The sequence below is a fragment of the Eretmochelys imbricata genome, chromosome 2 (assembly GCF_965152235.1).
Source record: "Eretmochelys imbricata isolate rEreImb1 chromosome 2, rEreImb1.hap1, whole genome shotgun sequence".
Classification (NCBI taxonomy): domain Eukaryota; kingdom Metazoa; phylum Chordata; order Testudines; family Cheloniidae; genus Eretmochelys; species Eretmochelys imbricata.
This window is the reverse complement of record NC_135573.1, coordinates 118,434,657-118,461,974: the sequence shown is the minus strand read 5'-3', so window position 1 is coordinate 118,461,974 and position 27,318 is coordinate 118,434,657. Positions and strand designations below refer to the sequence as shown.

The following is a 27,318-nucleotide window of genomic DNA, read 5'->3' as shown; positions in this document are numbered from 1 at the left end:
TTTATTATACATAGGTTCTTAGTGTAATAGCCGAGCACCTTCACTAATGAATTAGGCAATGTGACTAACATCTGTAACATATGGTTTGTTCTCTCTCTAACCCTTTTCTCAGAGGAGGAATTGTGTGTGTAGGGTAGGTTTTTTGTTTAGTTTTTTAAAAAACACTGCTATATTTGTGTTAGAAAGGGCAAAGTGCACCTTGCATTTGGAAAAGAAGGTGGCAAGGTTTGTTTGAGTGACCTTATCTGTGCATTTCTGTATTTTCAAATGGTGCTCTGCTGTGGTTTAACCTTACCTTCCAATTTTCTGGATTGTTTTTCTGATAATCTTAAAGGAAATTTCTAGTTATTTGTCCCATGAATTACCAATATGTTCTCTAAACCTTAACTTCATTTTACCATTTTTGTCAGAATTTAGATCCTAAACCCTTTCTGCCTGAAAAGGATGGGAGTCTCTACATTGCTCATGTTAGTAGATTTTGCAGAGAATAAAATTCTTCATTCAAGCTGCTATATAAACACTTCACAAATGGAACAGCATTTAGCAACTCCTCCCTATTCTTTACTATTGTATTTGTTAAGGAGAAAATAATGTGTGCACACTTGTGTTATAATTTACTTGTTGGTCCAATAGAAAGTTACCACATTAAGTGTCTGTATGAATCTTTATGTAGCTGGAGTTATATTTCTGGTGTAACATTTATTACTACTTACAGATGCTACAAAATCATTACTGGCAAAGAAATAGGGAGTAACAGGAGCAAAACAGTTTCTGTTCATGGGCTATTAAAGGTCTGATTTTCATTCTCTCCAAAAAACTTAGTAATTTTTTGTTGCCACTCCAAAGTAAGTACAGACAATATAAAACCACTGAGTTTTTAAAATCAAGTTTATTGGATATGTTGTCTATATTTTTATTTTACCATTGATTAGCTTTTTATGAGACACACTTTTCATATAATAATTATACAGTAGCCAGGGAGCAGGGATATGTTTTCTAATATAACTAATTCTGAGAGCCAGTGCGCCAACAGATTTCACTTTCATTTACTTATTTAAAAATATGTACCTATATTTAAAATGAGCAAGATGACATCCAAGAACCGATCTTGCAGAATTCAATGCACCTAAACTGGCATTTCAATAAATTCCCCCTTTAACTGTCAAACTCACTAACTTCGAATGAAGGACAAGTCAGCATGAGGTAGTCAGAAAACAGGATCGAAATACTCAGTCTTCACATAAAACAGAACTCTTTACTCATAGCATGCCATGCTCCTCTCAGGAAAACCAGAGTTATAGCATATACTACAGTGTATATAAAGCCTCCTGCAAGGACCACTCTTTGAGCCTTGGGTTGAGTCACATTTGCCAGTCCTTTTAATGTCCTCATTGGATCAATTTCTCCTTCTCTTCTGGCTGACCTACTGCTTGATTAGCTGCTCTGGTACACATTTAAGCATGAAGAACCTAATGCTCCATTGGAAATGGTTTGAGGCTAGGGATGGGCTGGGCTGGGCTGGGTGCTGATTAATGAGATTTCTGAACTGAGATGGTATTTCTTTACGTGCTTCCGGAGGAGTTGCTTGTCAGGGGAAGAATAGCAGCAAAAACTACAGCCAAATGCCTCACCAGTGTGATGTTGTCACACATGGAGGTCCAGGCTCTTCTTCTGGATTCTGTAATGTAATGGAAACTTATTAGAGCTTACTGGGAAAAAATTGTAACTACTACTAGTAGAAACAGTATTACAGTAGTGGCTAGAGGTCCCAACTAAGATTAGGGCCCCCTTGTGCTAGGCACTGTACAAACACACAACAAGAATCAGTTTCTGCCTGGAGAGTTTATATTCTAAGAGAGGCAAGACAGAGGTAAGAGGCTGAAGACCAGAGTATGAATTTATTGAAAAACATCTGTGTTTTGACTTTGTACTTTTAATCACATTCTCATCATTTATGGATTGACAAAAGAGCAGGCCTCCAAAATAAGAATTTAAGCCATGAGCCAAATACTATCAGTATTCTACACTAAAAGGTGAGCTCTGTTGCATATTTGTGTATACACAAATTCATACAAATTATTAAAAAAAATATTTAAAGAAAATCTTTAATGCTCCAATATGTTTTACTGTAGAATACAACCCCCACTACTTTAACTTATAACATCTTATACTGTCCTGTTAGGTACTTTTTTTTCTGATATATAAATTGCACCAGCATAGAATCCATTAGGCTGTTGATCTGAGGGGGCCATACTCTTCAGATTACATAAAACAGTCCAGTTCAGAAACATTTCAGGTCTTGAATTTCCAAATATAGAAGTTGGAGAAACAAACATTTGTGATGGTAGAGAAAGAAGTGTGAGAGACACATTTTAAAATTCACTACTTAGTGGACTCTTCCTATTAGATGGACAGATGTCATTGCAGATTTCATCCCATCATTTCCTATTAACTTGACTAAGGTGATGCTCGGGTCTCTGCTGAATCCAAGGCACATAAACAGTCTTCACATGTGGCAGCTCAAATCATGAAACTTTCTCGTGACTAGCTACAGGTAATCCAACCCAAAACTTTATTTTAGTCTCAAATTAAAATTAGAGTATTGGGTAGAACTCTGAGGTGTAGCTAAATTGGTGTAATTTGCACATTCTTCTCGCTCCTTTGTTATTTCAATTATACCATCTGAGGGTATACGTCTACACTGCAGCTGTGATTTGAAGCTTGTGTAGATGTAATTGCATTAGCTTTAATTTAGCAACCTCGCAAAAAACTGCAGCGATGGCACAGCAGCACAGGGATCACCGCAGATTGTACAAGCACAGCTGATCCCCTGGGTACGTACTTGCACACGCTGAAGCCTGCACTGCTGTGCCCTCGTTGATATTTTCAGGGTGCTAGCTCGATTAAAGCTAGCCCGGGCGTATTTACACAAACTGTACATTGCACCCCAAGTGTCAACATAGCCTTAGACTTGCTTACACATGTTTACTTATGGGTACCTTACATCACTTTACCCTTCCTCTTTGAATATGGCCCACTGAGATCAACAGCCTAATGAATTCTATATTGAAGCAATTTACACAGCAGGATAAAAAAAAGCAACAGGACAGTATAAGATGGTATAAGTTAAAGTAGCGGAGGTTGTAGTCTAAAGTAAAACATAGTGGAGCATTAAAAAATTAAGAAAATATTGCAACAGTTTGTATGAATTTGTATATTCACAAATTCATACATGCAGCTATTTGGAGTATATATACTATATAGAACATTATTCAGCTCTTATGCTGATGATAAGCAAGTAATTGGTATAATGAAGTTGTATAATAAATACACCTGTGAAACGTTCTTTAAGTAAATAGCACTTTCAGAGCATGATACAGCACACTTGCTGAATTTAGTTACTCATGCATAAGGCCCAACTTGATTCACAATACTGTGGAAATTGTGGATCCTGCAATATTAGGCTTCCATCACAGTTTTGACAGCAGGATCCCCTGTTGGCAGCCCTGGGCTGCCAACAGCAGAAATCATGGAAAAATAATAATAGACCTTATTAGCACAAATAATAAATCCATATTTTCTTTTACGTGATTTTTTCCATGGCTTGTGTGCAACTCAGCCACAATTTTGAACTATCATCCTTATTCGTGCATTATATTTAAGCTCTGATCCTGCACACATGTACATGCATGCTCAACTTTGAAGATATGACCGTTCCATTGACTTCAGTGGAAGTACTCCCATGCCTAAAGTTAAGGATGTACGTAAGGCCAGGATTAGGGCCTTATAACAAACCAGCCAACCAACCTTGCAATTTGTACTAGTGCAGGGAACTAGTGAATTCTGTAAATTAGTAAATCTGATTAGAATCAAGGCCAACATGGCACAAAGCTGTACCTATTTTGTCAATGATTTAAAATAAAGCACAATATACTCTAGAAAAATACTGCAGCATGTTTTGTAAAAAGATTTTCATAATATGAGAATTCACTACAGTGCCCTACTGTTAAATCTTACTTGACAGGAGGAGAATCTGACAATTTTTTGTGCAAATTATTGAGTGTGTAGTTTAGTGAACTGCAGATTAGCAGCGTTCTGCTCTGCAGTTCTGTGGTGTCTGTTATGTAAAAGGAATATTTATTTGCTGACTCCTTCCTGCTCTCTAACTTATACAGTAGAACAAACATCATTCTTACAACTTCCAAGAAGGCAGTCATCTGCTAATGAACGTGTCCTGTTTTTGTCCAAATTTGGTAGTGAATTATCTGCTCCAATTCTTGAATTTAATTCATTTTTTGTCACCGAAGCTGGACAATGTTTAGAGTTCTTAATTTCAGTGCAGCTGTCATGAAGAGTAGGAAGAGACTTTGTTGTTGTTATTCCTGTGTTCAGTTACTGCAAGGCTCATAATGTAGGTCAGGGAGTTGGGAGTTTACTCTAAACTCGGTATTTTTGTTATTTTACCTCTTATTTGATGGATGTGTTTCCATGTTTGAACTTTGACACTGAAGGAAACTTGGAAGTAACACTTCAATTTTGCAAGCATAATCGCATCCAGTGCTAAATTATTTACTATTGACGGTTATATAATAGTCCTTCCAACCAAACCAACCAACAAATGGGTTCGGCAGACAAAACTTATCTCAGCTATCTCAGTTTAAACCTTTGCAGTTAAATACCATTTCCCTCTGGATGTTTGCACTTAACATACAGTACAATGTTCAAAGACATAAGAATGTAAAATATTTAAGTTATGCTTTTGCAACCTTACACATTACTAAATGCTCCGTAACATACTTCAAAATATATTTGAGCTTTACCAAAGTTACCTATTGCTTCTATTCTTGATACAATGTACAGTACTGTGCCAGTGCTGTCAAACGAACAAAAGACAGGTGTATGACCTCACAATGGGAAATGCCTTAAGTAACGTGACAGTTTTCCAAGTTGTGGGGGATGGGCACTACAAGCAAACTGGCAGAAGAAATCAATATGAGGAAAAGACCTAGTGAAGCTCATGTAACAGTGGGAAGAGACCCCCATTCATTGAATGAACGTATAGAAACGTGTTCTTCTGTCATAATCCCAGTGCCCCAGGCATGACACAGATATCTCAATTTCCCCTCAGATATTTTTAGATTCATCATTTTCCAATTCCATATATCCTCTCTCGTAGCCTGTACAATATCAATGGAAATTAAGTGGAAGCAGAGATAAAGGAGTTAGAAACATCCACTTAGAAAAACTAAACTATTCATTAGCTCTTTGCATCAAATGACTCTGTCTATAGGAGTGAATTTAAATATCTGGCTTCTTTTGTTGATGGATGGAAGTATGTAGGAAACAATCTCTTATTTAAAAAAGAACGCATAGTTATACTGTGAAAAATCTGCCCAAGCAAGGGGGACTATTTACACTTACCAACTGTACGAGCACATTTCGCATTTGTAGGGTCTCTCACTTGCGTGAGTCCTGAAATGTCTGCGCAGGGAGCTTGCATCAATTGAGGCATAAGAGCAGATTTCACATTTGAAAGGCTTCTCACCTATCAAAATATGGAAAGCAGCAGACATGTTCACATAAATGAGGAATGGGGACTGAGGGGAGGGAGAATTCAAAGGAAATCACCAGAACATTAAAAAAAAATATCCTCAGACCCATTGGCTTGTCTTTTACATATTCCCATCTGAAATAAGATCACTTGAGAGTCTATGCTAGCCAGGACGTGGAAGGTTTGGCCTGCTAGTAGCAGCTTAGGTTTCCACTGCCGAAGCAGGTTACTTATGGGATATGTGACGGTAATGTAGCTGCATCAGCAAGAACAAGCTTCAAACGTAGCCAGTGCCTATGTTGTGACAAATCTAATAATTCAGCCCCCTGGTTTGAACTCAATCGCTAAAACTCAATCACTTCAGTTGTAGAGTTATGAGATGTACTGCAAAAGACTTAAAGTGGGCCCTTCGTGACTCTCCTCTTTGCCCATGTGGCCAATTACAAAATGGTCATATACTTGCACGCTGCATCCATGGCGAGAAATGCCTTAGTTACCACGTGGACTTGCACAAAGCCCTTCCTTCAGGTATTGAATGGTTACAACTTTTAATCTAACACACTTGACTTGAACATCTATAAGAAAGCTGTTGCACTAAATAAAATCTGAAATAAAAAGTATGTTCTTGCACAAAAGGACAATTCTAATTCTAGATAGATCACTTATTGGTAAGACACCTTTAACCTTAAATCATCACAGCTGAACGTGGTTTCAGGTAAATTGACTAACTCCATTTCCAAATTGAAGATCAGTTTACTTTTCTCCTAAAAAGACTTATCTTTGCCCCTTTTCCTGCATCAGCCCCATGAATACAGAACACTAACTCTCAGCCTGCTTTAAGTCACTAGGTTAACACTAGTTAAAAACACAGTTTCTTGCAAATTGAAGAGGAGGTAGAACGGAAGTTCTCAAAAAGCAACAGGAAACAGTATTAGCAGTGAAGCCAGGGTATTAATTATTTTTTTTGTAAAAGCATGGACACCTTTTAGCAAGAGCACAAAAAAATAATGCTTAAAAAGCAGAGGACATTAAGGGCTTCCGCCTTTTGGTGCGCATGGAAATTGTGCATGCACGCCCATCTGCACACATGCTTTGAGCTGAACGTTTACCTGCATATTTTACAACATCTATCTAATAGAGGAGAACGTGAAAGTGAAATACATGATACAGAAAAACTAAACCGATAAGTCTATTTTCATGGGTTCAAACCCAAATGCAAAAAAACCCAGACAATTCAAGTTAATGGTGAAAACTTAAAAAAATCTATTAGCTTGTTAAAAATGAAATAAGTTAACTTATTAACAACATCAACACAGGTAAGGTAGTATTTCCCCTCAAATATATGATTTTTAACCAGTGTCTCTCCGATTTTCTACTGGAACCATTACAAATGCAAACATGCAGGACGCTTCCATCTCCAGTGCTTTACATGTACTTTTGGTAACGGTTCATTATAAAGTAGATTTTGTTCTGTATTGTCTTTTAACAATAATTTTAAAAAATGAACATCATTTTGGACTCAGTATATAGAATCTTTAATCCCCAGGGGAAAACTGAATCTCAGAGAGGTTAAGGCCAAAATTTTCAAAATCATACTCAGGCTTCGTCTACACTTGAAATGCTACAGCACTTCAACATAGACACTACCTATGCTGACGGGAAGGGTTCCCGCATCGGCATAAGTAATCACCTCCACAAAAGGCGGTAACTAAGTTGATGGAAGACTACACCTGTTGACTTACCCGCTGTCTACTCAGGGGGTCACGTCAGTTTAATTGCTGTCGCTTGGGGTGTGGACTTTTCACATCCCTGAGCGACATAGTTAAGCCAACTTAATTTTCTAGTGTAGGCCAGGCCTTACAGTTAGACACCTAATACTCGGAGGGGCGGGGGGAATTCTACACCACTGCACAAGTACAGAATTAATGTCTGCTGCAGATTCCCCCCTCCCCAGAATAATTGATGTTCACAGGGAGGCGAAGAGAACCTGCAAGAGGGATCATGCTGCAATTATACCTTACACCAGAGGTGGGCAAACTACAGCCCATGGGCCACATCCGGCCCGAAGGACAGTCCTGCCTGGCCCCTCTCCTTGCCCGGGAGGCTAGCACCCAGCCCCTCCCCCGCAGCCTCAGCTCACTGCGCCGCCGGCACAATGCGCTGGGTGGCAGGGCTGTGAGCTCTAGCCGGGCAGCGCAGCTGCAGAACCTGGCCTGACCCGGTGCTTTGTGTGGCGCGGTGGTGTGGCTGGCTCCAGCTGGGTGGCGCAGCTGCCTCTCCTGGTGCTCTGGCTGGCACAGCTGTAGCGCCGTCAGCCATCGGTGCTCCAGGGAGCATGGTAAGGGGGACTGGATAGAGGGCAGGGGAGTTTGGGGTAGGGGTGTGGATAGGTTGGGGCGGTCAGAGGGTGGGGCAGTCAGGGGGGGAGGGGTTATTTAGAATGTTTTAAAGTGATGTGACTACTTGTGTATCTGGCATATCAGAGATCTATCTACTCCAAGTACCCACATGTATGCCAGGGATCCGCCACCATAGAATATGGAGCCCCAAAACTGCATTAAAAAAAAAACTCATGTCAGTCAAGTGTCAGAGTGTTGTATTCCTGACAAACCACTGAAAGCACATTTTTGTTTTTAAAAATCCCCTGAAATTTTACTTATTGCACAAGGTGGAGAGAAGTGGATATTACTTCTCCGCTACATTGCCAGGTCTGACACAAAAATTTTCCATGCACTGACTTTTGTAAATATTGTCACAAGCTGCTAATTAGCTCTCCCACTCTGCCTGCCTGTCACCCACCCACCATACATATAATGTAGCAGACTTAGGAATGCCATTCCTTTAACACAGCACATGTTTTATTCTACTTGTACAATTCAAATCTCTATTTCCTAACCTCTTAACATGCTCAGTTTAAAAAAAAAAAAAAATCACATTCACAGAGTTAAATGCCTAGCATATGGAAAATATCCAAGAGTCCCAAACTCAGGATTTCTAATACAGTGTCTTTTGTCAGGATTAGGAACTTAATATAACCATGACAATGTAAATTCCATGTACCTAAATTTCTTAAAACAAAGTGAAAAGAACCCAAGAGTATCTGTGAAAAAGGGATACTGAGCCTTCCAGTGAAGACATTAACATACCACAAAACTGAAGAAAAGAAACTGACTCAAAACATTACTCACTCAGCATACTCACCAGCAACCACACATCACACAACAAAAACACTAACCCAAGAACCTATCCTTGCAACAAAGTCTGTTGCCAACTCTGTCCACATATCTATTCAAGGGACACCATCATAGGACGGAATCACATCAGCCACACCATCAGAGGCTCGTTCACTGCACATCTATCAATGTGATATATGCCATCATGTGCCAGCAATGCCCCTCTGCCACGTACATTGGCCAAACCGGACAGTCTCTATGCAAAAGAATAAATGGACACAAATCAGACATAAAGAATTATAACATTAATAAACCAGTCGGAGAACACTTCAACCTCCCTAGTCATTCAATTACAGACCTAAAAGTCGCAATTCTTCAATAAAAAAACCTTCAAAAACGGACTCCAACGAGAAACTGCAGAACTGGAATTAATTTGCAAACTGGATACCATTAAATTAGGCTTGAATAAAGACTGGGAGTGGATGGGTCATTACACAAAGTAAAAACTATTTGCCCTGCTAATTTTTCCCCTACTGTTACTCATACCTTCTTGTCAACTGTTTGAAATGGGCCATCCTGATTATCACTACAGAAGTTTTTTTTCCTCCTGCTGATAACAGCCCACCTTAACTGATTAATCTCGTTAGAGTTGGTAAGGCAACACCCATTTTTTCATGTTCTCTGTGTGTATATATCTTCCTACTGTATTTTCCACTGCATCCATCTGATGAAGTGGGCCTTAGCCCATGAAAGCTTATGCCCAAATAAATTTGTTAATCTCTAAGGTGCCACAAGTACTCCTCATTCTTTTAGTCAGAACATCACTACTTTTATCTCAGGCAAATTCAGTTTACTTTCTGTGTGGTTTAAAAAAACAAAACAAAAAACAAAACTTAAAAAAGGTCCTCTAAGTACACAAGTACAAGTACAAAAATTAAATAGCAGAGATATTTCAGTACCTTTTTGGAAATGGCACCTTAGCTGCATCTGCTCTTGGCATTAGGTTGATATAGCTACAGCGCTAGGGAGTGTGAATTTTTCACACCCCCGAGTGGCATAGCTATGTCAACCTAACGTTTAAGTTTACACCAGGCCTAAGTCTCTAGAGGTGAGGGAAAGGAGCCAAAAGTACCTCCAGGAACTATTAAGTCTAAAACATGGCTGTGAACAGGAATATAGATCTCAATCAGAAATGCATGGAAGAACTTTCATAAGGACATCCCTATGCAGGAAAGCAGTCACCCACATCCAAACTTTAAAGATATGCTTAAGTCCCATAGAAGATAAACATATGCTTAAAGTCAACACACTTGGATACTTAGATATTTGGTTACCATTTATTCAGTACTCAGACAAAAGTACAGTCACCCACCCACCCCAAAATAATTTAAAAAAAACCCTCAGCTTGTCCAATTTTTTTGAATATTAACATGTTATAGACATGCCTGGTCTGTTAAATATATGTAATCAGAAATTTCACTCAACAAAAATCACTAAACATGACATGTCATAAGCATAATGATGCACTCTCTGTAATATAGTAACACCCTGTTAAATAGACAGATCTGATAACTATATTTTTGTAGAATGTCTCTAAACAGAATTCACTGTTGTAATGATTATTGCATTGTATTTAATATTTACATGGCAAGGATTTGTAAATGTATAACACTTTATCTATTTACTTATTTATTTAGAAAGTCTAAATACTTGAGTAACTGGGATGCTTTCCTGAATCAGGGACATAAACTCACTATCATAGCCAGAGTAACTAGTGGGTAAAAACCTTCTTTCATTAGAACCACTGTAAATATTTGCTAAGGAACAAAGAGAGAGATCCAAATTCTCCTACTACAAAGCAATCACCACTTCAACAAAAAAATTACAGTTTATTGTAAGTGAGAACATAATGCACACACAGAGTTTACCAGTATGGATGCGCATATGCTGTATCAATGAGGCCTTTAGCTTAGTTTTGTACTCACATGTATTCCCATGTGTCTCTGTAGAGCCAGTTTTGAAGAACACTTCCTGCCAGAGAGGAAACAAGCCTTGTCACAGCTGAAAATCATCTTCTCTTTTTCCTGGATAAACATTCCAGAAGGATGACATTTCTCAGTTATAGCAACCAATTGTGTCATTGTAGCCCTTTAATGACTTTTATGGCTGATATTTATAGCTGTTAGTTTAATGGGTATAGATTAATATAATCGGGGAGGGAGAATGAAAGAACAGAGATTTATTTCAGTACTCACAGTAGTTAAATATATTTAATATTGTATTAACTTTAAAATATTAATGCACAGAATGGACCAAATATGCATAATCTAGGCACAGGTAATTTACTGGCATCAATTGACAGTGTAGGGCAGCAAAGTGTAGAGATCCAATCTGATCTTCTAAAAACCATTGGTGTGAGTATCAAAGGTAGATTCTACCTTCCCAGCTACCTGACCCACTTTTTCACTCTTGTACATTGCAATTATTTACATTGAAAAGTACACCTCTGAATGATATATGGGTTTATACCTCTTAGAAAGAAAAGACAGTTTTTTACTATTAAACATAGATGTAAACGTTTGAACAATAATATAGATCTCATAAGTTCTATTGCTGTTCATGTGAATTCAGGGTCTGGCACTTCTTCTAGAGCCATCTTCATGCCCACAAACTGCCTATCTATATGTTTTCAGCACCTAAAACTCCCCAACTCCCAGCAACATTAGTGAGAACTGTGGGTAAACAAGAAGTGCAGGATCAAGGCTATAATGCAGTCAGCTTATTTTTAATTAGTAATATATATCTCCATTATAGTTGTATTAGAAAAAATATAAGCAAAAAAAGATTTGGGTTAAATCCTGGTCCCATAGAAGTCAATGGCAGTCTTCCCAATTGATTTCAGAGAGTTCAAAATTTGGCCCTCCACATTTTCCAGCTTCTTGATCAACACTATTATAGAAAAAAACATTTTCATTCTGATACATTCCTGTACGTTAACTGTTAAGGTAAATGCTAACCCCAGAATACATGCACTAAAGTCACACATTACTAGTACCCATTGAGTATTTTGCTTACACCCAATATATTGAAAATAAAGCTATAACAAATATATTTCCTATTACATTTTAAAAGTTTGATATTGTAGTACTTTCACTCTTTCACTGATTTCTGAAATTTACTACATACAGCAGCAAAGAGTCCTGTGGCACCTTATAGACTAACAGACATATTGGAGCATAAGCTTCTGTGGGTCAATACCCACTTTGTCGGATGAAGTGGGTATTCACCCACGAAAGCTTAAGATCCAATATGTCTGTTAGTCTGGATCTGTAAAAGCGGCAAAGAATCCTGTGGCACCTTATAGACTAACAGACATATTGGAGCATAAGCTTCCGTGGTGAATACCCACTTTGTCGGATGAAGTGGGTATTCACCCACGAAAGCTTAAGCTCCAATATGTCTGTTAGTCTATAAGGTGCCACAGGATTCTTTGCCGCTTTTACAGATCCAGACTAACACGGCTACCCCTCTGATACATACAGAAGTTTACCTTATCTCTGAGATGCCAACCATGCAAAAAAACCAAAAAGAAGATTAATAAAAATATTCCAGTTTAGTTAACTCTTTATTTATAAAAAGAAAAGGAGTACTTGTGGCACCTTAGAGACTAACCAATTTATTTGAGCATAAGCTTTCGTGAGCTACAGCTCACTTCATCAGATGTATTATGCAAGGCACTGCATTTCGCCGTATGGAGTGGAAATCCATCAACTGCATAACCTCTTAATTTATAATTAACTTTACAAAGGATGTTTGGCTGTATCAAAGTTCAAAATAAAAAGATGGAAAAAATGGACTGAACTTTCAGACGTGTATAATTTAACACTTCCTTGCACTGAAGAAATAAAGCTTGCATCATTTAGAGGATATAAGCCCATCATTTCCATAAGGGAAGTGAAAGCGGTTAAAAAAGCAAATTGTTAAAAACCTTGCTGTTCACAGAAGATATGCAATCTTGAATAAAAGAATGATTTCAGTAAACTCAAAAGCTTGAGAAGAAATAATTGGATTTAAACAGTAGTTTTCAACATGTCAGCCATCTACAAAAGGCAAGCTGTACCATTCTAAATAATATTCGTTACATCAATTTTTTTCCTTCCCCTAAATATTTATAACCTTTCAACTGTAAAGCCTCACTGCAAATAGTAGATTTTCACAGATCTAGAATTCGATTTTTTTTTTTTTTTAAGAGCTACAAAATAAATACACAGCTCAAAAACACAGATGCTGTCTAATTTCCATAATGTCTTTTGGAATCCAATAGCCATGCACATACTGTAATTCAAAGTTATAAGTACTCTCATTCACTGATTAGGAAAAAATTCTTTGTCACTGCTTCTGCTCACTGCAATCACAATCAAAGCATTATCTTTATGTATTTAAGAGATCCCTATTTCACAATGATTTAGTGGAGCAACCCAGTTCCATCACTCAATCGACTTGAAGAGAAGTAAAACTATCAGCCATGCAGATTCTTTTGGTTTGAACTGTAGTTAAAAACAAATAGTTTGTATGCATGGTTCTAACAGTTGTAAATGGTTTAAGGGGACACATGAAGACTCCAATAACCTTGTGGTCTCATCTTAGTGTTTGTGGCGTAGAGTGACCAAAAGATCCATAGATATTGATCTCTGGATTTTTTTTAAATATAATGCTAGGAGGAGATGATTTATGACTATAAGTATAAGGAGAGAAAAATACTGAGATTACATGTAATTACAGCTGGGACAACTCATTTTCACCCTTAAGAGGAAAATAAACAGTACACCATAGGGATATTTCAGACACCTTTAAAAAAAAAAAAAAAGAGTCCTGTGCATTTAATATAAGATTCCCATGTTTCTTTTCATAACAACATGGGTTGCCTTGCTCAAAAAAATCTCAGGATCCATAACATTTCTGCATGATCACCGTAAGAGACACGTTTTTAAAGGGTCAGCGTAAGATGAAACATAATACACGTCATACCTAACAAGAACATTCCACCCTAGAGAGCTGGTGCCCCCATTCAATACCCTGTTGGCAGGTAACCCTGCCGCCCTCTTCTTTACATAAGAGCTAGCCGTTAAAGCTCAGCATGGGGAATTAAGTTATAGCACCTCTCTCAGCTCTGCAATGGCTACCTGCTAAGTGACCTCAGCTGCAACTTAAAGACTGCCACCTCCCAGCTGATCTCCAACCAACCAGCTCCTGAGGGCTCACTGGGGAGTCTAGGATCACAGAGAAAAATAAGCAGGCAACATGGAGGAAGGGAGATCATACTTGTTCATACTTGGAGGAAGTAACTTTTTTTTTTTTTTTTTTTTTTTTTTTTAAGACCACGTTTTCCAAATAAGCAAGGATTGCATTCTAGTGAATTAAGTTATTTTCTTCTGCTTTTTCACTCTTAGCCCTCTAAGCACAAAACAGCTTAAAATTCACCAGACTGTCATGGATTGTGTGTACAATAATTACATAAGTTCACAAGTAGGAAAGGTCCTTATTTATGCTAAAAACAAACACTTGTTCAGTTTTAATAATCAAAGCAATTTAAAGTCTAATTTACTTTTTATTATTTGTGATGTTTACTTGTTGAATTTCTCTCAGATTGATCAATGGAATGGACTAGACAGATTAATTTGTGTTGCTGGTTAGTTTCTCATCAGGTTCACTTTTATGAAATATATTTGCATGATACAGCAATAACTGGGTGGCTAACATTATATTAGTTTAAAATATTAATTTTATATTAAATTATTAGTTTAAATAAAAGAATATTAGTTTAAAAAATGTTTCCACTAGAATTAAAAAAAAATAATAAGAACCATTTCATTTAATCTTAGGCTTTATGAAGACTTTTTTGGTGTAAAAAAAAAAAAAAAAAGCTATTATATTTTGGTCAAAGTTGACTTGACATTTGGCCTGATCTTGTTCCCATTAGTTTCAACAAGAGCAGGATTGGTTCCAGGTACCTTTAAATGCAATCCTGTGACTTTAAATCCAGCTTCTCTACCATATGGGTTGCAGAAGTTCCAAGTATGAATATTTCTCCTTAAAAAGAACTTTTTAAAAATAAAAATATACATTAATATCAAAATCACTGGTTGTGATGTGGTAAAAATTCACAGGCTGTTCTGAAAAAGTAGGTTTCTTGAGTAAAATATAAATATGCTCCTTTTAGCAGAATCAGATCACGTCTCTTCTTTTAACATAATCAGGAAAAAACAATTTAAAACAAAACCAATGAAATATTTAAATTCAACTAACATTATTTCAAGTCACAGAAAAAGAAATTATCTGTTAGTACTCAGTTAATGCCAGATGTTTCACTGAAATCTAGCACCTGGCTTTTTTTCAAATTCTACATGACATGCATAGGAAAGTAAGCTCTCTAGGGCACTTAAGAAACTTATCATATTAGATATCAATTAGCAACTGCCAATGTGATCACTGAACAATATTTATACTCCAAATTAATGATTTGGTAAATTTCCATAAGCTGTTTAAGGATTTGTCCGCATGGAGACTTACTGCATGGCAAGCCAGGGTTTGAATGAACACCACACTAGCAGATCGCACACTAAGTCGCCCTGGTTTTGTATCAGACATACTGTACTGGGGGGTGGGGGGGAAATCACTGTTACAAGCGCACTGAAATACAAAGGCATAAATGAAAAAAAAGCACAGAGGTACATCCTTAACTCTGAATTTCCATATCTGTAAACTGGAGCTTTGTGATTGTTATGTGTTTTCTGTATTTAAATTTACATAATGAGTAAAGCATTAAATAAAAACAGTATTTGTAAGGAAGAACAAAACAATACTAACCCTTTGCTGCCCCCTTCTGGAATATACAAAGGTTCTCACAGAAAACAGTATTCAGGAATTCAGTAACCAAAAAATCGTTTCTTAGTTTACAGCCCCAAGCCTCTTTAGCCAACACCAGACCGCAAAAACTCTCTAGCTTTTTCCAGGGTCATATCTCATACTCGCAGACAGTTGCTTGGCTGGCTTGCCTGCCTTTTGCCTCTCAGTTTCTATTCTCCTTTCTCACTCTCCCCACCCAAAAAAATAGTCAGCAAAAGCCCCTCTGCCCACCCAGTCTAAAACCCATGGGCAGGTTCACAAAACCCTTTTGTTTTAGGTTGGGGGGGGGAAGGGTGGGAGTATTTATGTTATGCTAATTGAAGGGTGCGTTCATATTCATCGACCTCATGGAGTTGTTTTTTTTTAAACTCAGTTCTTAACAAGGTTTCACCCAGCATGTAACATTTAATCTAACATTATTAGATTATTGTAACACATGTAACCATACATTTTTGCAGACATCAGGTCTCTTTCTGAAAATGAGGTCCATAATGATAGACACACAAACACAGTAAGTCTCACCCACATTCAGTTAATATTTTTAAAAGGTCTCAACTATAAAATCTACAGTACATAACAAAGTATTGATAAAATGTAAAAGAAAAACTCCATAAGAAAATCATGCATGCGTGGTAACAGTCCCTGCCAACCCCGCAGCTTGTTCATGTGAGTAGCCCAACTACAGACCTATTTGTATGCAAAGCCATGCCAAGAGAGTGCCTGTTTTAGATTAACTGTGGGCCCCTCTCTCTGAAAATATTGCCCATGGCGAATAACAGTACTTGAATAATAGTCCTAAAATGGAAGTCTATAGGACTACTTGCAAGCATAAAACAGAGTTTGAACCTAATCGCAGCATAGGCCTTACCTGTTGCAGATGCTGCACACAAATTCATTTGAGTTCTTTTTTATTCTAGTTTGTTCTTTTTGTATCGGAGCGCACAAGACTATTCTCAGTTCTCTTTCTTTTCTTCATCTCTTTCACTTTCTGTCTTTGATGGACATGTTTCCGATGCCTGCTCATTTGATGTGTGTATTTAAATGCTTGGCCACATAATGAACATAGGAAGGGTTTGGGAGTTTTGTGTTTTGCCATATGCTCTTTCAGCTCAGCTCTGGGTGGACAGTAAAGAAATACAAATAAGCAAATTAGCAAACCCAAGCCAGAATTAGACTTAAGAATTCCCTCCGCCTACCAAAAAAAGTGCAAGTCAATCAAAATAAACTTTATTATCTTCAGTGGCAGAAAACATATTATTAGTTTGGGATAAAACATTCTCAAAAAGGTCGGTGAAGATGTAATTGTATTTTAGAAATAGTTTCATGGGTGAGCAAGTGATTTGTTAACATATCACAATTCCATGCTATATACATGAAATTAAAAAAAAATTATATATATATATATAAACACACACACACACACAAAAAGACTCCCACAGGCAACTAGATAAGATGTTCAAACATTTAGTACTTAGACACAGGACAAAGTTATATTTAACTTGTTTCCTTGAAATTATATTAATCTAGTAACTGCTTATGTTTTTTTAAAATATTGCAAAAATATGGATAAGCAAATGTCTTACAATACGGTATTTATATATAATTTTTACTCACACTCTACAAGGTGAGGTTAGCATTCTTGTAAGTAGTTGTGACGTTACTGACAATCTATAACTGTATAGATCACTATTGCGACCACTTTTATATATTTGCAGCAAATATTGTATAAAGGTTGTCATATAAGGGGGGGGGGTCTATGGAGAGGTTATGGTTTGCTGGTTATGATTATGCTCTCTATATGGGTGTATCATTTTTGTAGTTAAAGTTATGAATACTGATTCTATACTGTCTGTATTTCAAACTTATGCTATGCATCTGGGTGACACCCCAGACAAGTTGGTGTCAGCTCTGCCTAGCCTGCTTGATGGCCCATTAAGGACCATCAGCTATACAAATGACTCATCCAGAGAAGGCAGATACACCTTGTGACTCAGCAAAGTATGCAGGGACTTGCTCAAGTGACTCCAAACTCCATTTTGCTGTAATTTTCCACAGTAAGAACACCTCTTTGATCTTACACATGGAAAAGACTATAAAAGAAGAAAAGGAGAAAAGTACTCCTTTTCTATTTGCGAATACAGACCAACACGGCTGCTACTCTGAAACCTATAAAAGGCTGATGCCTCATCTCCATCTTGTCTTCAGTCCTGCTTCATACCTCTGGAGGAACTTGCTACAAATGGAAGCTCCAAACAAAGGACTGATGACCCATCCCAGCTGTGGATGTACTCCAGAGACTTGATTTGAACCTGCAGTTTATTCTATCACTGTTACAAGCCTGAACCAAGAACTTTGCCATTAGTGTATGTAATTGATTCCATGTAACCAGTTCTAGCTCTCATCTATATCTTTTTCCTTTTATGAATAAACCTTTACATTTTAGATTCTAAAGGACTGGCAACAGCGTGATTTGTGAGTAAGATCTAATTTGTATATTGACCTGGGTCTGGGGCTTGGTCCTTTGGGATCGAGAAAACCTTTTTTCTTTTACAAGGGTATTGGTTTTCATAACCATTTGTCCCCATAACGAGTGGCATTGGTGGTGATACTGGGAAACTGGAGTGTTTAAGGGAATTGATTGTGTGACTTGTGGTTAGCCAGTGGGGTAAAACCAAAGTCTTCTCTGTTTGGCTGGTTTGGTTTGCCTTGGTGTGCACAGAGACCCCAGCCTCGGGCTGTAACTGCCCTGCTTTAAGCAATTTGTCCTGAACTGGCACTCTCAGGTGGGTCCCACCAGAACCAGCATCGTTCCAGTAATACTTTCATAATATACCAGTATAGTACCATTCTTAAGGTGAAGACCGAAGGATAAACCAGGTCCAACAATTGTTACTATCTGGGAACAGTTAGCGCTGCAGAAGACAATTAGGAACCCACAATGAGTACTTGTGGAGTATTAGGGCTAGTCTACACAGGCAACGCTAAAGCACTGCCGCAGCAGCGCTTTAACGTGGCTTGTGTGGTTGTGGTGTAGCGCTGGGAGAGAGCTCTCCCAGTGTTCTTAAAAAAACACCTCCAAAAGGAGCGTGGCTCCCAGCGCTGGTGCACGGTCTACACTGGCGCTTTACGGCGCTGAAACTTGCTGCGCTCGGGGGGGTGTGTGTGTGTGTGTGTGTGTGTGTGTGTGTTTTTTCACACCCCAAGCAAGAAAGTTGCAGCGCTGTAAATTGCCAGTGTAGACAAGCCCTTACAAACAAAATAGCATGTTTTAGGAACCAGGACTTTGCTTTCTGGTTCTGCTTTTCTGGTACTGATTTTTTATAGTTATTGAAAAGTCAACCTTTGTTTTTAATCTAAACCAGTTTTCTTTTTCTGCTGTGCAATATACCAATAATATATAGTTAGATGACTACTTTTGACTTGCCATTGAGCTAAGGGACTTCAATACCACTCATGTGGTGACCTCGTCTTTAAAAGTGTGTGGATTTTTTTGTTTTTAAAATACTGTGATAATCAGTCAGAAAAACATTACCACTTTAAATAGGGGGAGGCTATAAAAAGATACAAAGTATAACCCTTTCCAGAGACAGTGTCTTCTTGAATTCAACTAGTTGAAACGCAGGAAAAAGAGAGTCAAGGGTGGAGGGCAAAACTCTTTAGGATGAGAGTCTTTTACGTACACTTTGAAACTGCAGCTGCAATCTTGGAACCCAATGGATTCATGATAATTCATGACATTTTTTAAATAAATATTTTTATGGAAATGTGTTCAGCTTTCCTTCAATATATAGCATTAGATACGTCTTCAGTTTAACCTTGAATGATAAAATAATATATACAGATAAGCATGACAGGCAACATTTATTGTTGGTGTAATTCTACTGAGGTTAATTAAATTAATTACAGTAGGAATGAATTTAGCCTTATCATTTTACCCTTAAACTTTTATTATTTTATCATGTTGTTCAAATACAGATACTTCTTATGTATTATTGCCAAAAAACACTAAACTGTTACTACGGCATTTGAAATCTGAACCATCATGCAAAGCTTGTGAAAATAACTCTCTCACACAAAACTGGCATCAAGATCAAACCAGGTCATAGGCACATTTTTGCATTAATAAAAGATATTGTCTTTGAAAATAAGCATAGGCACAATAGTATGTGAAGAGTTATATAGGCAGTATATTTTGTCAAGCTTCGAAGGAGTAAAATAATCTTAGAGAGACAAAGTGGGTGAGGTAATATCTTTTATTGGACCAACTTTTGTTGGTGAGAGAGACTAGCTTTCAAGCTACACAGAACTCTTCTTCAGGTCTGAGAAAGGTACTTAGGCTGCACCTTCATTGCAAAGCAAAAGTGTTTGGCCCCTTGGTGCTGGCTTGACTCAAGCTCGGCCCCTCCAGCCCTGCAGGGTTGGGACCCTGGGTCTGAGCCCTGGGTTAGCACACTTTCAGTGTAGGTGGAAGAGGGTTAGGCTTGAGCCCAGGCTCAAGCACGAGTTTATGTTGCAGTGTAGACATACCCTCAGATTGTCATAGCTAAATACAAGGCGGAACAGATTGCTTAGCATATTTTTTGTCCTATAACTGAAGAGGTGTTAATGGGCCACTTCACCTTGAATGGCTCCTCAGAAAGTGTGTTAACAACTGATGCTAAACAATCTGTTCCCACCTTGTGTTTAGCTGTGATACTATCTTTCCCAGTCCTGAAGAGTAGACCTGTGAAGCTCAAAAGCTTGTCTCTTTCACTAACAGAAGTTGGTCCAATAAACGATATTACCTCACCCACTTGGTCTCTAATATCCCAGGACCAACATAGATAAGCTTATTTTGTTTGCACTGTCATATCATATGTTTAAAAAGATCTGGCAAGGGCCTTTTGGGAGGGAAGGGGAAGCTGATGTTTGCATGTCAGTGTGAAAACAGAAGCAAATAAATTTGAGTAAGAATACTTTCATTTGTGGCAAGTATAGTATAACTTCATAGAGAACTATTTTATTTGACACCTGGTATCATAACCATATTTTAGTTGTTCACCTCGTATTCACTGAGAGTTTGTTTGTGGTTTATCACGCTTGAATGAGCTCATTATTTTAGCAACAACAAAAATCTTGAAAGTGTAGGAAGCGAAGAAAAACAGAAAATGAGATATTAGCTATTACATGAAAATATTAGTGATTAATATAACCAATCCCAAGACAAAACAACAGTGTTAGGAGGGGACCTGTGAAATTCCATCAACTTTAGCAATATGTGCTAAATGCCCTGCAACAGCTTGGTAAAGAAGAGAGGCATTCAGCACATGAAGTGAGCTGTAGCTCACGAAAGCTTATGCTCAAATAAATTGGTTAGTCGCTAAGGTGCCACAAGTACTCCTTTTCTTTTTGCGAATACAGACTAACACGGCTGTTACTCTGAAACCTGTCATTCAGCACATTGTTACCTAGGGGGAAAAAAGTGTGTGTCTTTTTCTCCCCCACTTCAGCCAATGCCATCCAGCCTCACCTGGATTGCCAATTCTCTAGTGTGATGCCCCAGCAAGCATTGTAGTGTCAGTATCACAAAGGCTGGATTACTCAGCCAACCACTATAGTAGACGGGGCAGAAAAATGCCCATTTTTAGTTATATTACACAGTTTTGCAAAGATTTTAAAATATTTTATCCCTTTTGGGATAAAATATTAAAAAATTATTCAAGATAATGTTAAAAATAAAAAGGCACTTACTTGACCCTCCACCCACAATATATGCCAGCTCCATGCTTCAGAGGGGTGCGGTGGTCAATATGACATCACCAACAAGGTGTCATGATGGAGCTGAAGCCGGCGACCCAAGAGGGTCTGAATGTCCCAGGACCTAAGGAGAAATTTGTGAGCTTTTAATTAACAACGTGCTGAATGCCTCTTATAGCTTGGTTGCTAATGGCATTCAGCACATATTGCTAAAGTTGATGGATTTTTGTCAGTTTTCTTTAAAAGTTACTAATCTTGCCATTTCCCCCAAATCTCCTTAATATATCACGCACAAATGTTGCATTCAAAGATTAAGGTTGCAAAGTTAAGCGCTCAAAAAAGAGAAAGAAGTTAGAAAAATGCCAGAATCCCTGCCAAGCTAGTCTCATCCCTCCAGAATCCCTGTTCCAGTCTCCCCTCACCCAACCCACTCCCACCCTCAGGCACCTTGTCCACAAGCCACAGCGTCCCCCACAGCCCATATCTGATCTGTCTCTCCCCTCACCCTGGCCACCAGTTGCCCTCCTCTGCCCATGTGTCCCATCACCACTGGCTCCCAGTTCTTGTCCCCACTCAGTTCTTGTCCCAGACTTTCTACTCAGCCAGTCCCAGTTCTCCCCACAAGTTTCCCCGTGTCAGATATGTTCCCCCAGTTCTCTCCCCTCCATCCCCTGGCCCCTCTGGTTCCCAGTGCCAGTCTGTTCACCCACCCAATACCAGTCTTTTTGCCCACCCCAAATCTCAATCCCAGTTTTCACCTCTCTTTCCCATAACAGCATAAGATCCTTTGTATTCATAACCCAAGTTACCTTTTCCCCACCTCATGTCTCTGTGATAGGGAGCCACTATAGAGCTCTCTATCCCTCGGATAGCAGCAGCAGGATGTGGTTTTTCCCGAACACAGCAAATCCCACCATATTATTTTTAAAAACCTGTTTTTTTCTTTTAACACTCCCACTCCTTAACCCTTTTATACTAAATAGTCACATGTAGGGCTGTACCATTCCCTGAACATCACTATTTACAGTAATAGGATACAGCATTAAAAACCCAACAAATTATTGATTTTAACAAATATTTATGAAATAGTTTGCTGTATTTTAATAACCAAGAAGCTAGAAAAAAAGAGACAAACACCTAGTAAAGCATATAAATTAAAGAGCTACCTACATTTGGAAGAACCATCTTTCACATTCGGTGCACGGATGTGGTCTGGAACGGTAGTTGTGGGTGCAGAGATGCTTGTAGACCTTGTTCCACTCTCCGTCTGTGTCAAAAAGCCATAGATCATTGAAATGTATCAGCGTCAGAGGAAACAAATAGAAGTAAATACAGAAAATATCACTAATTCTTCTAAAACTATACATTTAACCATGTTCAACAATCTTCCTTGTTTTCAGCTATACATTTTGTTTCCCTATTCATAAAATGTAGGTAACAGTTACATCACAGCCAAGTAAGTATTAGTTAATGTTTATAGTGGGAATATAGCGGTTTAAAGATAAAAATAGCAAAGTGTTATTAAACTACAGAGTAAATCCACGTAAAGTTACTTTTCCCATTACATGTGACATGACTTTCAAGTCCTAATAGTCCAGGAGAAGTTAAAAAAAGTCCAACTTTTTTTTTTTTTAAATAAAAACAAATATTTAGAATCCACAGATTATAGTTTAAAATGAGATGTAATTCTTTCATAAAAAGGTACATTTGCAAAAGCTTATTCAACACACAGATTTGTATTGTTCCTGCCTGTAACAAATTTCCCAGTAACACTAAGATTATTTGTTATAGCTCATCACAGATTGTATCATACTACGTCAGTGGTTATCAACTCTGGTGCACCGCTTGTTCAGGGAAAGCCCCGGCGCACCAGGCCGGTTTGTTTACCTGCTGCGTCTGCAGGTTCAGCTGATCGCGGCTCCTACTGGCCGCGATTAGCCACTCCAGGCCAACGGGGGCTGCAGGAAGGGCGGCCAGCATATCCCTTGGCCCGCACCGCTTCCAGCAGCCCCCATTGGCCTGGAGCGGCAAACCGCGGCCAGTGGGAACTGCGATCAGCCGAACCTGTGGATGCGGCAGGTAAACAAACTGGCTCAGCCCGCCAGGGCCTTTCCCTGAACAAGCAGTGGACCACAGTTGAGAACCACTGTACTACATGCTGAAACTCTTAAAGTACATCTTTGTAACTCTCAATATACATTATGCTTACAGATGGGTTTACAATGAGGGGGAAAGTATGAGAAAAATAAATGTTTGAGACTTACCAATAAAATCACATTGCAGACATTTAAACAAGATACCATAATGGAAAGATATATGCAGATTTCTCACTTGCTCAGTTTCATAAAGAGATGAACACTTTGTGCATAGAAAGAGATTACGTTTTCCATGATGGTTGTTCCTATGCATTTTCCATGAACTTGGCGACATAAAAACTCTCTTGCAAATCAGACACTGGTAGCTCTCTTTTACCGGCTTGTGTGTTTTTAAGTTATTTTTCATTAAGTTCCATTCAGTCATGCAGCAACTGCAATAAACACATTTGAAGCCTTCATCCCCATCATGACATTTAACGTGGATTTTATAAGCACCTTTTGACTTCAGTTCTTGGTCACATATGTTGCAGTGTTGTATTCTTTCAGCACTTGGTTTTAAAGTGCAAATACCTTTCAAAGGCTGAGCTAAGCCACTGTTTTCAGGTTTGACCTTCTTCTGACTTTTACTATTTTCTTGTTTGACTTCAACTTTAGTTGTTTTCACTTCTACCTTTAAGGTTTGAGTTTTAATGCTGGAAATGCAACACAGGCCAAGTCACATGAGATGTTCAAATTGGGCTTCCTCCTCATCTTTGCTTTTTTTAGATTCATTGGGGTCTGTGGAATATGAGAGGTGATTATGCACCACAAAGCAGGGCTCCTCAAGCTGAAACTGACCTGCTTCTTCTTCAAACAGTGTGTTTACCTTACAAGAATGAGAGCCATTAGGATTATCACGGTAACTCCCCAGGCTCACATCACAGCATTCAGGGCTTATGTTATGAAGCATCTGGTACATGGGCATCAGAAATGACATCTTTGCAAGGTTTTCTTCATTTTCTTTGTTTTCTTGGCTGATTTCATCCCCTATGCTGTATGAGTCATCTTCATCTTGATCTGGGCCCATTTCAAAGCACTAAGAAATGTAGCAAATTCTACCCTGTTTATGAATGTTAGTCATAGGAGTTCTGATTCTATTCTTGATACTGCTTGTGAACTTACAAAGTTTGCACCTGTACACTTCAACCAAAAACATTTCCACCAGGCTGGCAATTTGGGTTTCAAAGCCTTCTGTCCCAGAGGCATAAAATCAGGATGTTGTGATCTCCTCAGGTAAATGTAGGTTTGTGGAAGGAATGTACTGGAATTTATATTTAAATTCATTCATTTTCAGAAAGTGCAAGTACACAAGTCTATAAGAGAAACATAAATAAAGCAGTTCTATGATCTGCAAAGCTGGTATATCAGCACTCTTCTCCAGAAGAAGATAATTTATCCTAAATCTTCAGTAATACTAAGCAAGATATACATAAAGTGCCTATTTACATTTTCCCAACTAGAGACTGATGCATACTATGCTATAGTATATTTATATTTCAATTATTATTGTTGCCTTTTCTCAGAAGTTACAACAAGAGGACCTAGGGTCAGATTATAATCTAAATTGCATTAGGGTATATAAAATTCCAGGTGAAATCATAGCCTCTTGGAAGACAACAGAAGTTTTGAAAGTAAAAAATTTATACCTAAATGCCTTATACAAAGCAGCTTATTTTTTACTTCAGTAAGTTATTAATATTACAGATGAAACATTTATTCTGTAACTTCAAACTTGAGATTTTAGAAAACTATTTGTTTTAAAAAAACAATCCCAAATCATTTGCTACTTTCTCCTCTATTGGATTTTTGTTGTGTATTCGTTTTGGGTCTTGCATAAAATTTATGAATCCCATGGCAAAGACTTTTCCATAGAAAAATGCATTATTAAGATACAAACATCTCAGCATACATTAATTCACAAATCTATAGAGTTGACATATATACAGAGCATCCACTACTGACAAGGGGCTGTGCCTTTTTATACAAATCTTTACAGTCTGTTAACCTCCCCGATTCTTTTAAAATAATCAAGTAATCCTGAATGCATCACAGCAGCTGGAAGCCCTATACCTGATCATTTGTAGTACATCCCCCTGCACACCTTCCTCTGTGCTCCCACCAGTGCAGGATCGCTCCTTATATTTAGAGCCTTGCAAATCTGCAGATTTCCACTTTATATCCAGTGACGTTTGCTGATCACGGATCAGATGCAGATACACATTTTGTATCCACTGTAGGGCTCTACTAATACAATATTTTGTTCTCTGATGCTATGAATTCCCCTTACACAGGAAATGGCGAAGAACCAGCTGACCGTACCTGCTATACAGCAAAACCAGGGAGGTAGTAGCAGCAGGGACTAGTGCAGGAGGAAGACAATCAGGGGCAGGTCCCCCTTGCGCCTATTTGGCAGGCGAGGGCACACGGTCACCTCAAAGCACCACCTACAGCTACAACGGCTGCGCATCATCCTCCCGCAGCCACCCCTTGCAATAGCCGCTGCTGCTTGGACGGACTCTCTACTGAAAGCACGTGCCGCTCCCACACTGCTCGGGTCAGCGGCGCGTGAAGGGAAGGGAGGAAGGTTCCATTCCGCTCGTCAGGGGTCACTGGCTGCATTGCTGAGTTAGTCTCACCCTATTTCCGGGCCTGCGCGGCTCAGACACGCCCCTCTGCGCTAGCTTTCCTGCTTCCGGCCCCCAACCCAGGGAGCACTTGTTAGAGCGCGCGCTCAACCCTCCCGCCTCCACCCTTCATAACAGCAAGCGGCCCCACTCTAAGGGACTGTGCGCAAAGTGACGCACACAAGAGCGCCGCGAAAGGACTCGTTTGAAACCCAAATCTCAACGCTTTAAATACCAGCGACCGCTCAATTTCCGCGAGCGCCTCCCTGTTCCCATCGCTGCGTGAGCTTGGCTCAGTCATTTAAACGCTCTGTGCTTCAAGTTCTTCATCTTTCTAACTCAACACGTGGTAATTTATGGTTGCATATGAGCTCTTTGAAGCAGGTATTGGAAAGCGATATTATCGTTTAGTACTCTGTACAGCGCTTAGCACAATTCTTGGTTAGTCTTTCCGAACATAATCATCGACGTGCAGGACTGGAAGGGACCTCAATAGGTCATTTATTTCAGTCCTCTGCACTGAGGCAGGACTAAGTAATAACTAGGCCACAATCATACAATCCTAGCACTGGAAGGGACCACAAGAGGTCCTCTAGTCCATCCCCCTGCACTCAAGGCAGGACTAAGTATTATCTAGTACCTATAATGAATTATAGGTAATAATAGTGGAGTACTAAGCATTAGCATTATTAGCACCCCAGATTATCACAACTGAAACCATTTTTAAAATCTAGTTTAATTTTCTGTGCTTATGCTGTTTCCTTACTGCATTTCTTCCCATTTTGAAAATGGAAACAGACACCTGGGGTTCATTTTTGTTTTCAGGCTGACAAAATTCTCACTTTCCCATCCAGAATAATTTATTTTCAAAAATAATGTCTGCAAAATATAATTCCCCCCCCCCCCAAATATTATCACTACCTGCTTAGATTTTCATGACAATCTTGCAAGACTTCCTACCCAGTTTAGGGCCATATCTACACGAGAGAGCTTACAGTGGCACAGCTGTACCGATGCAGCTACACTGCCGTAAGACTGCTGGTGTAGCCACTCTAGGCCAACGGGAAAGAGCTCTCCCATGGCCATCGACATAATTAAACCACCTCCAACAAGCAATGGTAGCTATGTCAGCAGGAGAGCGTCTCACACTGACATAGCACTGTCCACGCTGGCACCTGTTTGTGTAACTTCTG

The 27,318-nt window shown here is 38.8% G+C and overlaps 1 pseudogene across 1 annotated transcript; it reads right to left on the bottom strand.

The window, feature by feature from the left end:
- Positions 1-890: 890 nt before the first annotated feature.
- On the bottom strand, positions 891-26,119 carry LOC144261295 (zinc finger protein 711-like; annotated as a pseudogene). The gene is made up of 7 exons (XR_013345217.1): positions 25,821-26,119; positions 23,631-24,814; positions 22,537-22,633; positions 16,499-16,745; positions 10,653-10,755; positions 5,422-5,545; positions 891-1,678 (listed from the first exon to the last, which is right to left on the bottom strand). The product of XR_013345217.1 is annotated as a zinc finger protein 711-like (transcript).
- Positions 26,120-27,318: the final 1,199 nt, after the last annotated feature.